General features: G+C 36.1%; 1 protein-coding gene across 8 annotated transcripts in view; it reads right to left on the minus strand.

Annotated features, from left to right (window-relative positions):
• The window catches only part of Tet (Ten-Eleven Translocation (TET) family protein), a 344,582-nt gene that overhangs the window by 91,268 nt on the left and 238,421 nt on the right, over positions 1-14,893 (minus strand). The window contains exon 1 of one of the 8 annotated variants that reach the window (XM_073985830.1): positions 13,797-14,004. The exons of the other annotated variants lie outside the window; for them this stretch is intronic. The gene's annotated coding sequence lies outside the window, so the exon portion shown is untranslated. Of the gene's footprint in view, positions 1-13,796; positions 14,005-14,893 lie in introns of those variants that run through there. 8 annotated transcript variants of the gene reach the window in all.

Below are 14,893 nucleotides of genomic sequence, written 5' to 3' on the forward strand. Positions count from 1 at the left end.
GGAATCCAAAGAACGACAACCGGCAACCGAAAAAAACCCCAACACTTTTTTCGCACTCTCTGTGACAGAGTACAGGGTGAACAGCGGAAAAAGTCATAAACTTGGAACACTTGGCGGTCCCATCATCATCATCATCTGGGTACTGCTGAATGTTCATTTCTATGCTGTTTTTTATGCATCACGAATTTCACGCGCCAGACATGCAACAAAGTCTCTCTAAATGCAGTCATGTGGCTGCAAGTGCACGTCACAACACCGGACAGGCCATATGGATGGAGTGAATTGGCGTAGGGCTTTAGGAAAATGACCGGCCGACCGACCGACTCACTGAAGCTAAGGCTGGTCAATTTACCCGAAAAACAAAGCAAACAATCGTCAGTGGCAACGGTGATAAGGACTGACAAATTCACTTTTTTTCGGACCACATGTCGTATGAGTTACACTCTGGAAAGCAACCAACCATTTGTTGCTTGCCATAGAAAACCAACAGCAACAAGAAAAGCAAAACAATTAAACAACGTGTGAACAACACGAACAACCAACAATATGTGTTTGTGTGTGTTGTGTCTGAGGTCTTTTTGGTTTTGATTTCATTACAAAAATTTCAAAACGGATGCGGAAATGTGTTTGTAATTGCAACAGTCACGATGAACGAGTGGTGACGTGCCATTCACACCTACACGTTTATGTGTGCATGTGTGTATGTGTTGCTGTTATTTGCATACAATTGCTACAGCTGCGTATGTTCGTTCCACAGGGAAAGTGAAATAATGTTTTCATTGAGTTTTTATTGTGGCATTTCTTCTGTGTGGATGCCACTCATAAGTTATGTTTTCTAGTGGAGGGAGTCAAATGCAGTTCTCCGTATATCGTGGTAACATCAACTAGAACCACCACTATTGCACTACAGCTAAGGAAAGTTTTTCATAATGTTGACCTTGATTTTTCTTATGATGGCATAAAAAAGAACAGCAAAACACACAACTCGTATTTTTTGCAATGGAAAACATTCGAATGTTGTCGCTGTACATTTGCGAATCCAGGGTAAGAGGGAAACTATTCTAGTTATTTTGAATACGTGTCGCGTAAATTTGAAACAACTTTTAAAAATCTACAACCACAAAAAGGATAACGAGGAGTTAAGAGACAGATGATTTGGCGATGTGCGGCACGCACATTTTATGTAGTTTACTTCCTGGAAAGAAGTGCCCGAAGGAGGTATCATGCGGCAGATGTAGAAAAGCAACATGCATTAGATTTCTACATTATATGTAAATGGGGGATTTGGCAGGAATATTTCCCGTACATAGGGAACTTCATCATATGCCAAATTACAGGCAAGTTGTTGGAAAATGCAACGCAAATTCGGCTAGAAACTGTGGCTAAACCTTCAATATACGTGAAATATTCAAAGCCATCAAGAAAAAAATCATACTGCGAGAACTATCTGTAAAAAACATTAAAATTCATCAGCGAACAGATTTAAACCTACACTTAAACCAAATTAAACCAACTATTGTGGGAGAGGTACTGGAACGAGTGTCCAGATATAGCCCATCGTCGTATTTATGGAAGTTTGGAGAATTACTATGATTTGCAAGTTTGGAACAAACCGGTTACTCCTCTCTCAGGAAGTATGGACCTGCCTCCAAAAAAAAATTATACTGTCGTAAAAGGAGCCGCGAGGACCATCAGTTGTAAGATTTTCTAAACGATCTTAAAGCTGTTCTTAAACTGCACTTTTGCAAACCAATTAGAAATTTTGTGTGGGAGTTAACCGAAGGACTTACACCGAATAAATGTTACAATGTGGAAAGTTTGGACCAAATAAGTTACTTCTTTCGAAAGTTATCGTGCACACTATTTTAACGAAAATTTTTATTAATTCTCTTTCGAGTTGAGCTTATTAGACCTATTATATACATTGACAAATTAGGAGTCTACCGAAGTCCCATTACGCTACGTTTCACGGGTGGTTAAGCCGATCTTCAGGGGTATTGAATGTTGTTTTTGTGGCAGACGAAGGCAAAGCTTGGGAACTAGTATATATATCGCACTTCATTAGATAAATGCATATGCGAAATTATGTCAGTTAATTGAAACTCAAAACTTTTCCTATAGTCCTGCTTGGTATTATTAATTAAAATCACTATAAATGACCTTCGCCTTAATAAGGCAAAAATATGTGGAGGTACCCAAAGGTGTGTACCGACATGGCTCATCTTCGAGATTTATCGCGCGCACCATCCAGCCAGACAGAATTTGTAGGATATAATTATATCAAAATTTTTTTGGTAAGTAGATTTTCTATGCAGTGAGAACGCGAACATGTGATCAGTGATGCCAGATTTGCCGATTTATCGGCATTTTGCCGATTTTTAGTCCAAAAAAATAGAAATGCCGATTTGCCGATTTTTACCCCTAAAATGCCGATTTTTAGTTAAGGCAACTTGTTCACATAAAATTTACGTTTTGTATGAAAATTGTGGCTGCTAGCACTAATTTGGTACAATAACAAAGACAACTATATCGTCAAGAGTAGTTTGATTAATAATAATAATAAAATTTTTCTTGATTACCAAAACGTGTACTTCAGTATATTCATCAAGGAAATTGTTAAAAAAAAACGAAATTGTCGAGTAGTGGGTTAGTGGAAATAATTAAAAACTGCACAAACTTTTAAATTGAACTTTGTGATCAGATTTTGAAGCGGTTTAATTTTGAAAATAAATTTAAGTGCCTACGAGTATCTTCAATAAATCAAAGTTTTATAATAAATGGCACAGAAGATTCATTTTGACATAATAAAGGAATACGAATGCGAACGAAAAGCAAGAATCACGCGAACTTTCACGTTTAAATTACAGAAATTTGTTTAAAGATAAAAACGTAGAGTTGCTAGAATTTTGGAAAACAGTGTGTGAATTAATATGTGCAAATTCTGAACCAATATTTCCTATTTTGTCCAAATTTATTAAACATATTTTAGTCTTGCCACATTCTTCAGCAAATGTGGAAAGAGTTTTTAGCCAAGTGAATTTAAATAAAAACAAGTGTCGAAATAGCTAGGGAGTCGATGGAAGGAATTCTCTTAAACACTACTTAAAATAAAAGACTACTTAAAATTAAATAAGTCCAACTGTTATGATGTTGTCATTAAAAATGATTTGTTACGAAACTTTAATTCAAATATTTTGGTCTGTTCCACTACTGCAAGAGTCTACTATTTTTTACTATTTTTTTCGATAACATAAAGGAAAAAATGTTATCGTAGTAAAAAGTAGTAGCTTCTTGCAGGTTCTGGAACAGAGCATTTATGAATGAAATTGAATTTTATTGTAAACCAACATTTCACCTTATTAGTTAACCTTTTAAGATAATATTTGTATTAGTTTTGTTTAGCTTGGGGTGCCACCGTGGTGCAACGGTATGCACGCCCGCCTTGCACGCAGAAGGTCGGGGGTTCGATTCCCCGGCCAAGCAACATCGAACATTTTTCAACGGTGGCAAAATACCCCTCAGTAATGTTGGCGACATTTCCTGAGTATTTCAGCCTTGAAAATCTTCTCCACAAGTGGTGTCGTAAGACACGCCGTTCGGACTCGGCGATAAACAGTAGGTCCCATATCATTGAGCTAAATATGAATCGGGCTACACTCATTGATATGAGAGAAGTCTCCCTTGTCCCGTATGGGATGTTGTGGAACAATGTTTTTTTTTTTTTTTTTTTTTTTTTTTTTGTTTTTTTTTGTTTAGCTTGACTGAATTGAAAATATATTGATCTCATGTACTTATAAATATATACTTCATATCGACGCCTCCAAACAATAGTATGCTAAGTCGACTTAGCATGTTTTCAAGTTCTTTACATTTTTATATTTAACGTATTTAACGTCCTTTAATTTAAATTCTGTCAAATTTTGGTAATAATCGGACAATCCGAACAGAAGTTATAAACAAATATTTACTTAGCATAGTACTGAAGGTCAAAGAAATTTTCAAACTTTGAGAGCTTCTCCTGCAAAACTCACTTTTTAGACTTAGCATACTATTATTTGGAGGTGTCGGTATGTATATGGTAAAACCATTTATATTCATACATATTTTGAATTGTTGCCTTGTTTTATGAATTGTTAATTGTTTTGTTGTACTTAAAATGTTATTTTTTAAACTTATGCTTATTAAATAAAGCGATAATTGGAACTGAAATAAATGTTTTTTAATTTGCCGATTTTTTGCCGATTTTGAAAAATTTTTGCCGATTTTGCCGATTTCGGCACCCGAAAAGTGCCGATTTTCGACCAAACTTATCTGGCATCCCTGCATGTGATACAATTGGAAGGTACGGTTACATGGGGTCTTGAACCTTCTTATATTTTCTTCGGCACGCAGTAATATTAATTCCATCTTAAGGTATTGAATAGATATCCATACCCCATACGCAACATATATCAGGTTTCATACAAGTGTTTGTGAAATAATTCCATTCCCATTCACTTCAAGTTTTCGTCCCCGAAAATGCCGAATATCGCAGACAAAGTACAAATGAAATAGACATGTGATTCGTCTCGGTAGCTGGTTCTAGTCAGTCAAGTCTTCAATCCTACACTTAGTACTCTTGCAGCTCTTAGTAAGCTCACTGCGCTTAGTCCGCTTCACACTTATAGCCAGCTCACCATAGCTTGCACCTATTAACGCAACTCCATCCCGAGAGCATCCGAATATTTCAGAGCCGACTAAAAACCGGATCGCCACCGAGCCGACAGTATCCGAATACGTTAGGGCCGACCAACAATCCGATTTCCACCGAGCCGACAGCATTCGAATAAAGCTGGGTACACATTGTAAGTTTTGAATGACAGCTTTGTTGTTGCTTGCTAGTGTGACCGTTCATTTTTGTCATTAATCATGCAACCGCAAAATGTTTTGTGGTTGCTGGACGTTTTGACAGTTATCGATAATTGCGAAATATCGACATTCAAAACTGACAATGTGTACCCAGCTTTATTCAGAGCTGATACACACACCAGAATATTTCGGAGCCGATCAACAACCCGGTCGCCGCCGAGCCGACTGCATCCAAATACATCAGAGCCGAGCCACACGTGCGATTACCAAAGAGCCGACAGCAACAACACGATTATCTTCGACCCGATAATATTCACCCGATCACCAACGAGCCGACCAACCACCAACCCGACAGAAACAATTCGATTGTCATCGAACCGATAATGTCAACCCATCACCATCGAGCCCAGCATCGAACCGGCAGCAACTACTCGATAATCATGTTCCTCACACATTATTCGTGTTATAAACACTATAAACACTACTATAATAAATATTAAACATTAAAGTTTGTGGGTCCTTAGGTCGATCCTGGCAGCAATCTACGGCTGAAGGTCAGTAAAAATATTTAAAAAACTACGGCTTAAGGCCAGGGAAAATATTTAAAAAGACTATGGTTTAAAGCCAGAAACAAAAATTTAAAAAATCTACGGCTTTATGCCATAAAAAATATATTTAAAAAATCTACGGCATTATGCCAGAAAAAAATATATTTAAAAAATCTACGGCTTAAGGCCGGCAAAAATATTTAAAAAATATACAACTTAAGGCCAGGAAAAATATTTAAAAAATCTACGGCTTAAGGCCAGAAAAAAATATTTAAAAAATCTACGGCTTAAGGCCAGAAAAAATATTTAAAAAATCTACGGTTTAAGCCAGACAAAATGTTTAATAAATCTACGGCTTAAGGCCAGGAAAAATATTTAAAAAATCTATGGCTTAAGGCCAGAAAAAATATTTAGAAAATCCATGGTTTGAAGCCTTACGGAAGCCTATTAGGCCGTTGGGAAATATTACAAAAATCCACGGCTTGAGGACTTTGGGCAATATTTGTAATTTATTTGAGTAATTGAGGTTTAAGTGATAAAAATATTGCCGCTAATACATGTGAGCTTGTTACCGTTGCAATGAATTTACCACATATGAGATAGGGGCGTATAAGCGACAAAAATAATTATACGCACCCACGATCTTATTGAAAAATTGAATTCAACCAAGGCATATTTATATAAGGTAAATGCACGAATTAAAACAACTAACAAATTTACAAAAACAACATTGTTGTTATAGAAAATTTAATGTCAAAGAAAATATTGAATAATGGGGTCGTTCTAAAAAATTTCTCAGGAAAACATAAATACATTTTGAAAATCCTCTAAAATAGAACAAATTTGAACTAAAATGTAAATATAAAGCATTCAGAACTGTCGTAGGTCATTGTTATTACACGTTTACGATGAAAAGAAGTATTTTATGGTAGCAAATTTCGAAGTTTCAAATTTCATGAGTAGACCCTATTACATTTTGAAAACCAAATTTACAAAAAGTAGAAATACAGCTGATTGTCACTTCTACTTTATATAAATATGCCTTGAATTCAACAATTTAAATAAATACCATTTTTAGACCCACAGACTTTAGCCTAACGAGGATGAAAAATTTTGATACGATACAAATGTGTCTTATTGAAATAATGGTATTAGACCCCAAGAATGTTTGGACAAAATCCGTTTTACACAATTTACAGTCAATTTAGCCATGTCCGTTCGTTTGTCTGCCTGTCTGGCTGGAGACACGATAACTCTCTAAGGACCAACAGACTTGTTCCAAAATGTCCAAACATAGGTCAGGTTCGAATATGGACTCTATCGGCGCGCTCCTTCGGATAATTTCAGCACAAAATTTCAATTCTTTTTCGCACAAGTGCAGTTCACCCGATCACAAACGATGCCAACCCGATCACCATCTAGCCGACAGCAACCACCCGATTGTCATCAAACCGGCATCAACCACTGATTACCATCGACCTTGTCAGCAACTGAGCTTTAAAATAGCAAATTACCTACCTATCCATAATTATGAAATTATGAAACAACATTAAAATGTTGCGCAACTTTTTTCGAATAAATTAATTAGTTCATGTTTTTATAAGAAACGACTATCCTCATTTAAATTCCTTAGTCAGAATTGTTGATCCCTAAAACATCCTTGTTTTCATTGCATCTTCCGGGGGCGTTTACCATCTAAATAAGCATATAACATTGTTGCGATATGTTTAACAACGAAAGTGTTGTCTGTTTCCTAGAATTTCTGATTCGCAGAAAGTGTTTTCGTTGCCTTATTCTCACACAAAAACAAAACAAAAAAGAAAACAACGCATAATTTTCACATTTCTAACAGATAACAGCTAAAGCAACAGTGTGGAAGGAGTAAACGAAGGGTGAATGAATGCAAAATCCCCAAGGATTTCGTTTTTTTCTCTATTTTTTTCAAGTTCATAATGTCAACAGTTCTGGTAAAGCGGCATTCCACACACATACAAACACACCCTGTTTATTTTGGGTAAGAATTTCTTTATAAGTATAAAATATGGTTTTGTTATTCTTTTCTAGACGACGTCTGCTACACATCTCAACTGAAGAAGGAGTGCAATTGGAATCCTTAAATGTTGAATGATGAAGATGACAAGAACTTTTGTTGTCTTACAAGGAACACGTCAAGGATACAAAACAAATTGTGAATGTGAAAAAATGTAACTTTTTTAGAATACAACATTTCTGTATATGTATGGAGGAAGTGAAAGCAAGGCGTTGTAATCTAAAAAAAATTGTAAAGATTTTCTCGCTATATGTGTGTATAAGAAGAGGACATAGACTACAACATGTTGTAGGTTTCTCTGCCGTTTATTGCTGTATCATGCTTACATTACAAATTGTAACAGCAGCAAGCAGTACTTGGTTGGTTGAGTGACTGAATGCTGCTGGTACCCCCCAAGGAGTCTGGATATGTCTGAATGTCTGAATATGAGTTCAAGTTGTATTTGTATTCAGTTTTTTTCTATTCATGGAAAAAGAATCTGAAGGTACTCTTCATGTCCCGTTGCATGATGGCCTTCCATTTCCCCGGTAGTTTTCCATATTTTTACTGCTTTTATGGCAATGTTTGCTTTCTACCCATTTTGCTTGATATTTTCCCTATGATTTGGCATATCATTGCTACGCAACTTTTGCTTTTTTGCTCTCCATTAACCAGCAACGGCGTTAGGACTGTTGTTGACAAAGAACAGAACTAAAAAAACAGACGGTTACCATGTTGCTGGCGTTGGGTGCAGAGAAAAAAGTCTGTGTCTGGCCCGTAACGGAAGTGATACTTTGGCAAAAGAAACAAAAAATAACAGCAGCAACAGCAAAAAACATTCATTTACACATTCATACGAATAATATAGACACTAACTCACTTGCCATCTCCTCTCACATTGAAATTGGAAACCTTTGCCGTCTAACAACGTATAACATCTGGCATTGAGGGAATTCCCAAGTTCAACAGCAGCAGCACCAGGACAATTGTATAAAGGAGCAAAAAAAAAAAAAAGAAACGAACAATAAACAGACGATGAAAATAAGGCAAAAATCTTAAATACCTGTTTGAGTTGTTTCTCTCGGCAAAAGTCAGTAATGAATGGATGAATGGCTGGCTGACTGAATGAATGAACGAACGAACAAATGCCATGCCATCTATGCCACACTTTCCCACAAAGTCTAAGATAAAAATAGAAAGTTTTCCACAAATTCTTAACAGAAAAAAGGCAAATTCTTTTCTCATTTTTTATTCTATATTTCCTTATCCTTGGGAGACCTTTCTTTCTTTTTTTGTGTGTGCTAAACATCTTTGGTAGTATTTTGTTTGTAATAAATAATTGTTGGTATTGTTGTTGTTGTTGGCTTCCTTTGATAAATAAAAATAGATTACAGATTAACTTTTGCCGAAGAAAAATACGATGAAGAAGATGAGGTTGATGAAAGAATGAAACAAAAACCAACAACAACTATGAACCGAAATTGAGGTCAATAAACTTGAGGAGTTTTCCAGTTCAAAAGTTTTCGATCTACTTTAGCAAGTCTGTTGAACCGTTTTTTTTTGTTTGTTTGTATTGCGATGAATTGATGATGAATAAGGAAATTTAAATGGAATTTTTTGTTGGCAATTGAATTCTATTTAAATGCTTATTGAAATGAAATTCAAAGGAATTTCCAGGTAATTTTAGGCAAAAAAATTTAGTCGCTATTTCACACACAATTTTAAAAATTTGGTACGCATTGTAAATTTTTTTAACAAAACCTCAAGAAATATAAAATAAGAATTGTTTCGAATTAAGTTGTGAGTGAAAGCAGATGGTGTTTTGGAGTAGTAATTATTAATTTATGATGTCGAAACAGGGAGGAATGATTCTTATAAGTACGGCGGGAAAAATATTGAAAAATCCAGGGTTTAAGGACTAAGGGAAGGTTTGAGAAAATATTTAAAAAATCCACGGCGTAAAGCCTTAGGGAAACCTTGGAGAAAATATTTAAAAAATCCTCGACGTAAGGCCTAAGGGAAGCTTTGAGAAAATATTTATAAAATTCACGGCTTAAGGCCTAAGTGAAGCATTGAGAAAATATTTAAAAAATCCACGCCTTAAACTAGGAATATTTTTAAAAAAATCCATGGTTAAGGCAAGGAAAAAATATTTAAAACATCTACTGCTTAAGGCCATGAAAAATTTTTAAAAATCCACGCCATTCTGGAAAATTTTAAGCCATAATGCATTAGGGAAGGCAGGAAAAAAGTAAAATATCCACGCCTCTAGGCCTTAAAGAATCCACGCATTAAGGTCAGGAAAAATATATATAAAAAATGCATGATTTGAGGACATAGGGAGGCCAGGAGAAATATTTAAAAATCCACGGCTTAAGGTCAGGAAAAATATTTAAAAAATCGACGGCACGAGACCAGGAAAAATATTTAAAACATCAGCGCACAGTGGATCCACCCATTGGCCAAAAATAAAAAAATGAATGTCAAAATTTTGGTACAACATCTGGCAAATCTGATAGCTATGACATGGACCTTTTTAAAAATATATTAGTTTTTGTTTCATTGGAACGCGATCTTCTTAAGAATAGCTTCAAAAGTCGGAACATTTGACTAATATTTTTGTTGTGAGTACAACCTATATTTTACGTGCAAGTAAATATATTCAAAATATCGCGAAACTAATACGTATAGCAAAATATTATAGTGGATTTTTAAGGAGGGGGTAATAGCTTAATTTTCATTAAAAAATAGTGTTTTAGCGTGTTGTGGAATTCTAGTTAGCTGCTTATTTTCTTAGTGTATTTTGTAATGTCAATTTGATCATATACTTAAATTTGACCTAAGGTTTTAGCCATGATGCCCACCAGTGCCCACCGCGGGAATAATTTTCCAAAGTAGTTTATGGGTTTAAGATTATTCAGTATTAAAATCAGCTGCCATCTAGTGCCAGACTATAAATGGTGGGCCGCTGACTAAAGCTACCCTAGAATAGGGTTTCTATGGATATATTAGCGTATAACTCTGTCATCTGACCACGTACATTAACATAATTGACATCAGTGGCAAGATGAAGAAATCTTCTTCCAAATTTGTCTTACGTTGGCGGTACGTGCCTTCCAGGAAGAATGCTATAAGAACTATATTAAAAATTTTACCAATTTTCAGACAAAAATTTTGATATTTTTATTCCGCTAAATTGGTTGGATTTTATGTTGTTTTGGAGATTATTTTGTTTCCCTTAGCCTATTTTTACATCATAAGACAATCGAGACCTTTCTTACCGTATACCCCCTCCTGAGGGGAAAGGAGGGAGAATGTTACGCTCGTGGTTTCTTAAAACACTCTTCGCAGCAGCACAAAGCTGTAACCGGCGCATTGGCTTGATTTTTACACTCTAAATATTTTTGGCCACTTTCTCCATACAAGTGGATCCACTGTGCAGCGGCTCGATGCCTTAGAGGATAAATAAATATTCCCTTAGCCTATTTTTACATCATAAGACAATCGAGACCTTTCTTACCGTATACCCCCTCCTGAGGGGAAAGGAGGGAGAATGTTACGCTCGTGGTTTCTTAAAACACTCTTCGCAGCAGCACAAAGCTGTAACCGGCGCATTGGCTTGATTTTTACACTCTAAATATTTTTGGCCACTTTCTCCATACAAGTGGATCCACTGTGCAGCGGCTCGATGCCTTAGAGGATAAATAAATATTTAAAAAATCCACGGCTTAAGTCTAGAAAAATATTTTAAAAATCTACGACTTAAGGCAAAAACAAAATATTAAAAAAATCCATGGTTTGAGGTTTAAGGATGATAATTTTTAATTTATTTGATCAATTGAGGTTAAAGTGATAAAAATATTGCTCCCAATACAGCTTGTTACCGTTGAAATGCACTTACCTCATAGTAAACAGGGGCGTATAAGTGACAAAAATAATTATACGCACAAATGACCTGATACCATATTGTAGAGTTGGGTAATCTAGTTCCTAGTTCCTTGTACTAGTTCCAAAACGTATCATCATGAAATATAACGTGCGATAGTAAGTATACGCAGTTTGTTCAAAGAAAAAATGTGGGCCATTGGAACTGCGAAGTGAACTAGATAGTTCCATATAGTTCCTTTGGCACAACTCTACCATATTGAAAATTTAAATTCAACAATTTAAATAAATTCCATTTTTAGACCCCACAGCCTTAATGAGGGTAACTAAATTTTTTCCAAAAATTTGTTCCAAACATAGGTCAAGATCAAATATGGACTCCATCGGTGCGCTCTTTCGGGTACTTCTCGCACAAAATTTCAATATTTTTCGCAAAAGTGCAGTTTAAGGACATGTCTCGGAATTATTTTGCATCAAGTTGTCCTCGCGTCCCCTAGGCAAGTCCATACTAGCTGAGATAATGGCCGAGAAAGGTCTAAAAACTCTTCCGGTTCCAACTAAATGACTGATGAGCACGATAACTTTTGAATTGAGTATCTGATATGACCGAAACATAGCACATCGTAACATGTCTTCCAAACGTACAATGAAGTTCCAAGAAGGTCTTTATTGCACAACACCTTTGCTTTTGAGCAGTTCAAGGGCTATTCGATGTTTTGAAATTTTCATCGAAATTTTGACCGATGTGCTTCAGAAAAAATGTTGACAGTCAATATGTGAGTTTTATTGGTCTTCCTTTTATAATCTCAGGCTTACATTGCACAACACCTTTGCTTTTGAGCAGTTCAAGGGCTATTCGATGTTTTGAAATTTTCATCGAAATTTTGACCGGTGTGCTTCAGAAAAATGTTGACAGTCAATATGTGAGTTTTATTGGTCTTCCTTTTATAATCTCAGGCTTACATATATGAAAATGCTAATACCCTGGCTGGTTTTCTATTTTCTCTGGTGCTTTTTGATGTTCTTGGGAAATATGCTTCAAAGGCTTCGAGGGCGTATAAGTGACAAAAAATAATTATACACACCCATGTCCAATGGACACATTGAACAACAAAATTCATAGAAATTTAATTTGCAATTATCTTTCCTATTTTTTACAATTTACATTTTAAACTACCTTGATTAACTGTAATTTTGTGTTAATAATTTTCTATTTATGGATTTGAGCTATATGAAAAATACCCCTGCCAAATGTCATTGCAAGGAAACTAACAACGCCTTTTTCGCACATATCCACGCTTCTGCAAAGAAACTTTTGAGAAAATGTCTGCCTTAGTTCCTACTTTTACATTCTGTATACGTCGTGGTCAGCAACAAAGAAGGCTGAAAACCATAGTACACCGCTATGCAATTGACACCACACCGCTCATCACTCTCACATCGAAATCGTCTGGAGAATGGCAATAGAATGACCAAAAAATGCGCTATAAACTGCTAAAGAATTCTTACTTTTAGTTACTATGCCCATCTTGACGACGATGATGATGTTGGTGTTGATGATGACGACAACAACGGCAACGGCGTTGAACTCGAACCCTACTGTCTCTAGAATTTCAAGAGACAATGTCAAAATACTCAATGCGCGCATACAATATCTGCAGCACTTTGCCATGTAGCAGCCAAAGAAAGGAAAGGAATGGAAAGGAAAGAAAACAACAATGGAGAACACAAACTTTAGTTGTAAAACTCTGGAAACTCAGCAAAGGATGTGAGAGAATTCAACCAACACTAGTACATGCCACCACGCCACACGCCACCACACAGTGACAGTGATGGCCAGGATATAAGCTGAGACAAAGGCAGTAGTTGTGGAAATATTCGACACTGACAGTGGACGGTGGTAGTAAGAGCATAAAAACCACGACGACGACAAAGCCAAGCACACAGACATACACATACTCACTCATGCAATATGGATGCACACGAACATGTTGTTGGTGTAAGTTTTTAGGTTGGCAGTTTTACTGCGCACTCGACCACAGACACATACGAAGAAGAACTCTAACAAAAATCAATAATTCTCAGACAAAATTCCTCACTCTTGCTGCCAGTGCTGTCGTCGACGTCGTAGTCGTGAGTCGTTTATACACACAAAAGACACACACAGAGACACAGGTCGAGAGACTAGCTTGTGTATTTTCCGCATACATACAACAAAAACCGCATCAAGGGTAAAAGTACTAAAGTTTTCCCAAAGAGTTTTCATAGTGTGAGTGTGCAAATAAATGAGAAATGTCTGGCTTGTTGTTTGGTGTGTACACGTGTGTGCCTGTGTGTGTATGTGTATGAAATGTGCATACAATTTCAAAAGCATTTCCGTTTTGTGTATATGTAAATGTGTGTATGTGTGTATTTTGCTATGCTGTTATTATTCTTTTGCCAGTTTTACTTTGTGTTATTATTTCTTCTGGTGTTTCGTTGCCTACCTTATTACTTCGTTTATCATGTCGCTATTATTGTTTTGTTTCTGTAAACTGGAGGGGTTTCCTTTTCCCTTATCATGGCCATCTATGCAGCATTGCCATCTATAAGGATGTAGTATTAAAATTTTGTCAACAGGAATGTCTTAATGCGGTCGCTGTTTCTTTAGCTAAAATGCATTGAGATTTTCTCTATGCCGTTATTTTTGTCACTGAAATTGAAGCTCAAGTTCCTTTGTCTGGTACTGGAACTTTTTAATTTCAGTAATTTTCTTCTGCACCAATACATGTATGCATTTGTGGTTTTGTCGAATGTGTGGAAAGCGAGCGGAGATGAAGGTAATTTCAACAATGCATTTTTATTTTCTTGAAAATGCTTCTGCACTTTCTCATGCTCCAACTCACCATTGTCGTTGTATGACCGGGCCTAGCCTTAGTCACTTTTCATTATTCTCTTTTGCGCGTCTTTATTGATTTTGCCTTAATTGAATGTGGGGGGACTTGGGGCTAGGTGGTGACGGCGCTTTTTCGGACTACGAAGAAGGTAGGGTGAAGGTATGATGCGTTGGGAAGTAAGCATATAACTTCGTACGTACATGCACATATATAGAAGAAATATTGCGAAAAGGGTAAGGTTATTCCTTAACCACAAGTTGGGTTTAGGGATGGTTTCGTTGCTGATTTAACTCCGAAAGTATGGGCACGATGTTGATGAATGAATAATATAAGTTAAAACGTCAAAGAGAAGGAGAATGTCTGCTCCTATGATTGTAGACATGATTGTTGGATGAATTTGTGGAATTTCTTCTTATACCCTTTCCGTCCCCTTAAACTACTTTTTCATTCATTTTATTGCCTAGGACCAAGTGATCGCATGGACTCTTAGGCTTTCATTTGAAATTAGGAATTGATATGTATGCATAGCATTTTGCAAATTTTAATAAATTTGTTAAACATTTTTTATTAAAACAAATTTTAAATTCTTTTTAAAGTGCTCAAACTCCCCTCCCCCCATTTTGATTGAAAACGTACACTCACTCTTGCACACACACACACTTACGAACATGCTCAAAATTCATTTGACCTCACCCCTATTGTTGTAT

The sequence above is a fragment of the Musca autumnalis genome, unplaced genomic scaffold (genome assembly GCF_047663935.1).
Source record: "Musca autumnalis isolate F117 unplaced genomic scaffold, ASM4766393v1 scaffold_4, whole genome shotgun sequence".
Lineage (NCBI taxonomy): Eukaryota > Metazoa > Arthropoda > Insecta > Diptera > Muscidae > Musca > Musca autumnalis.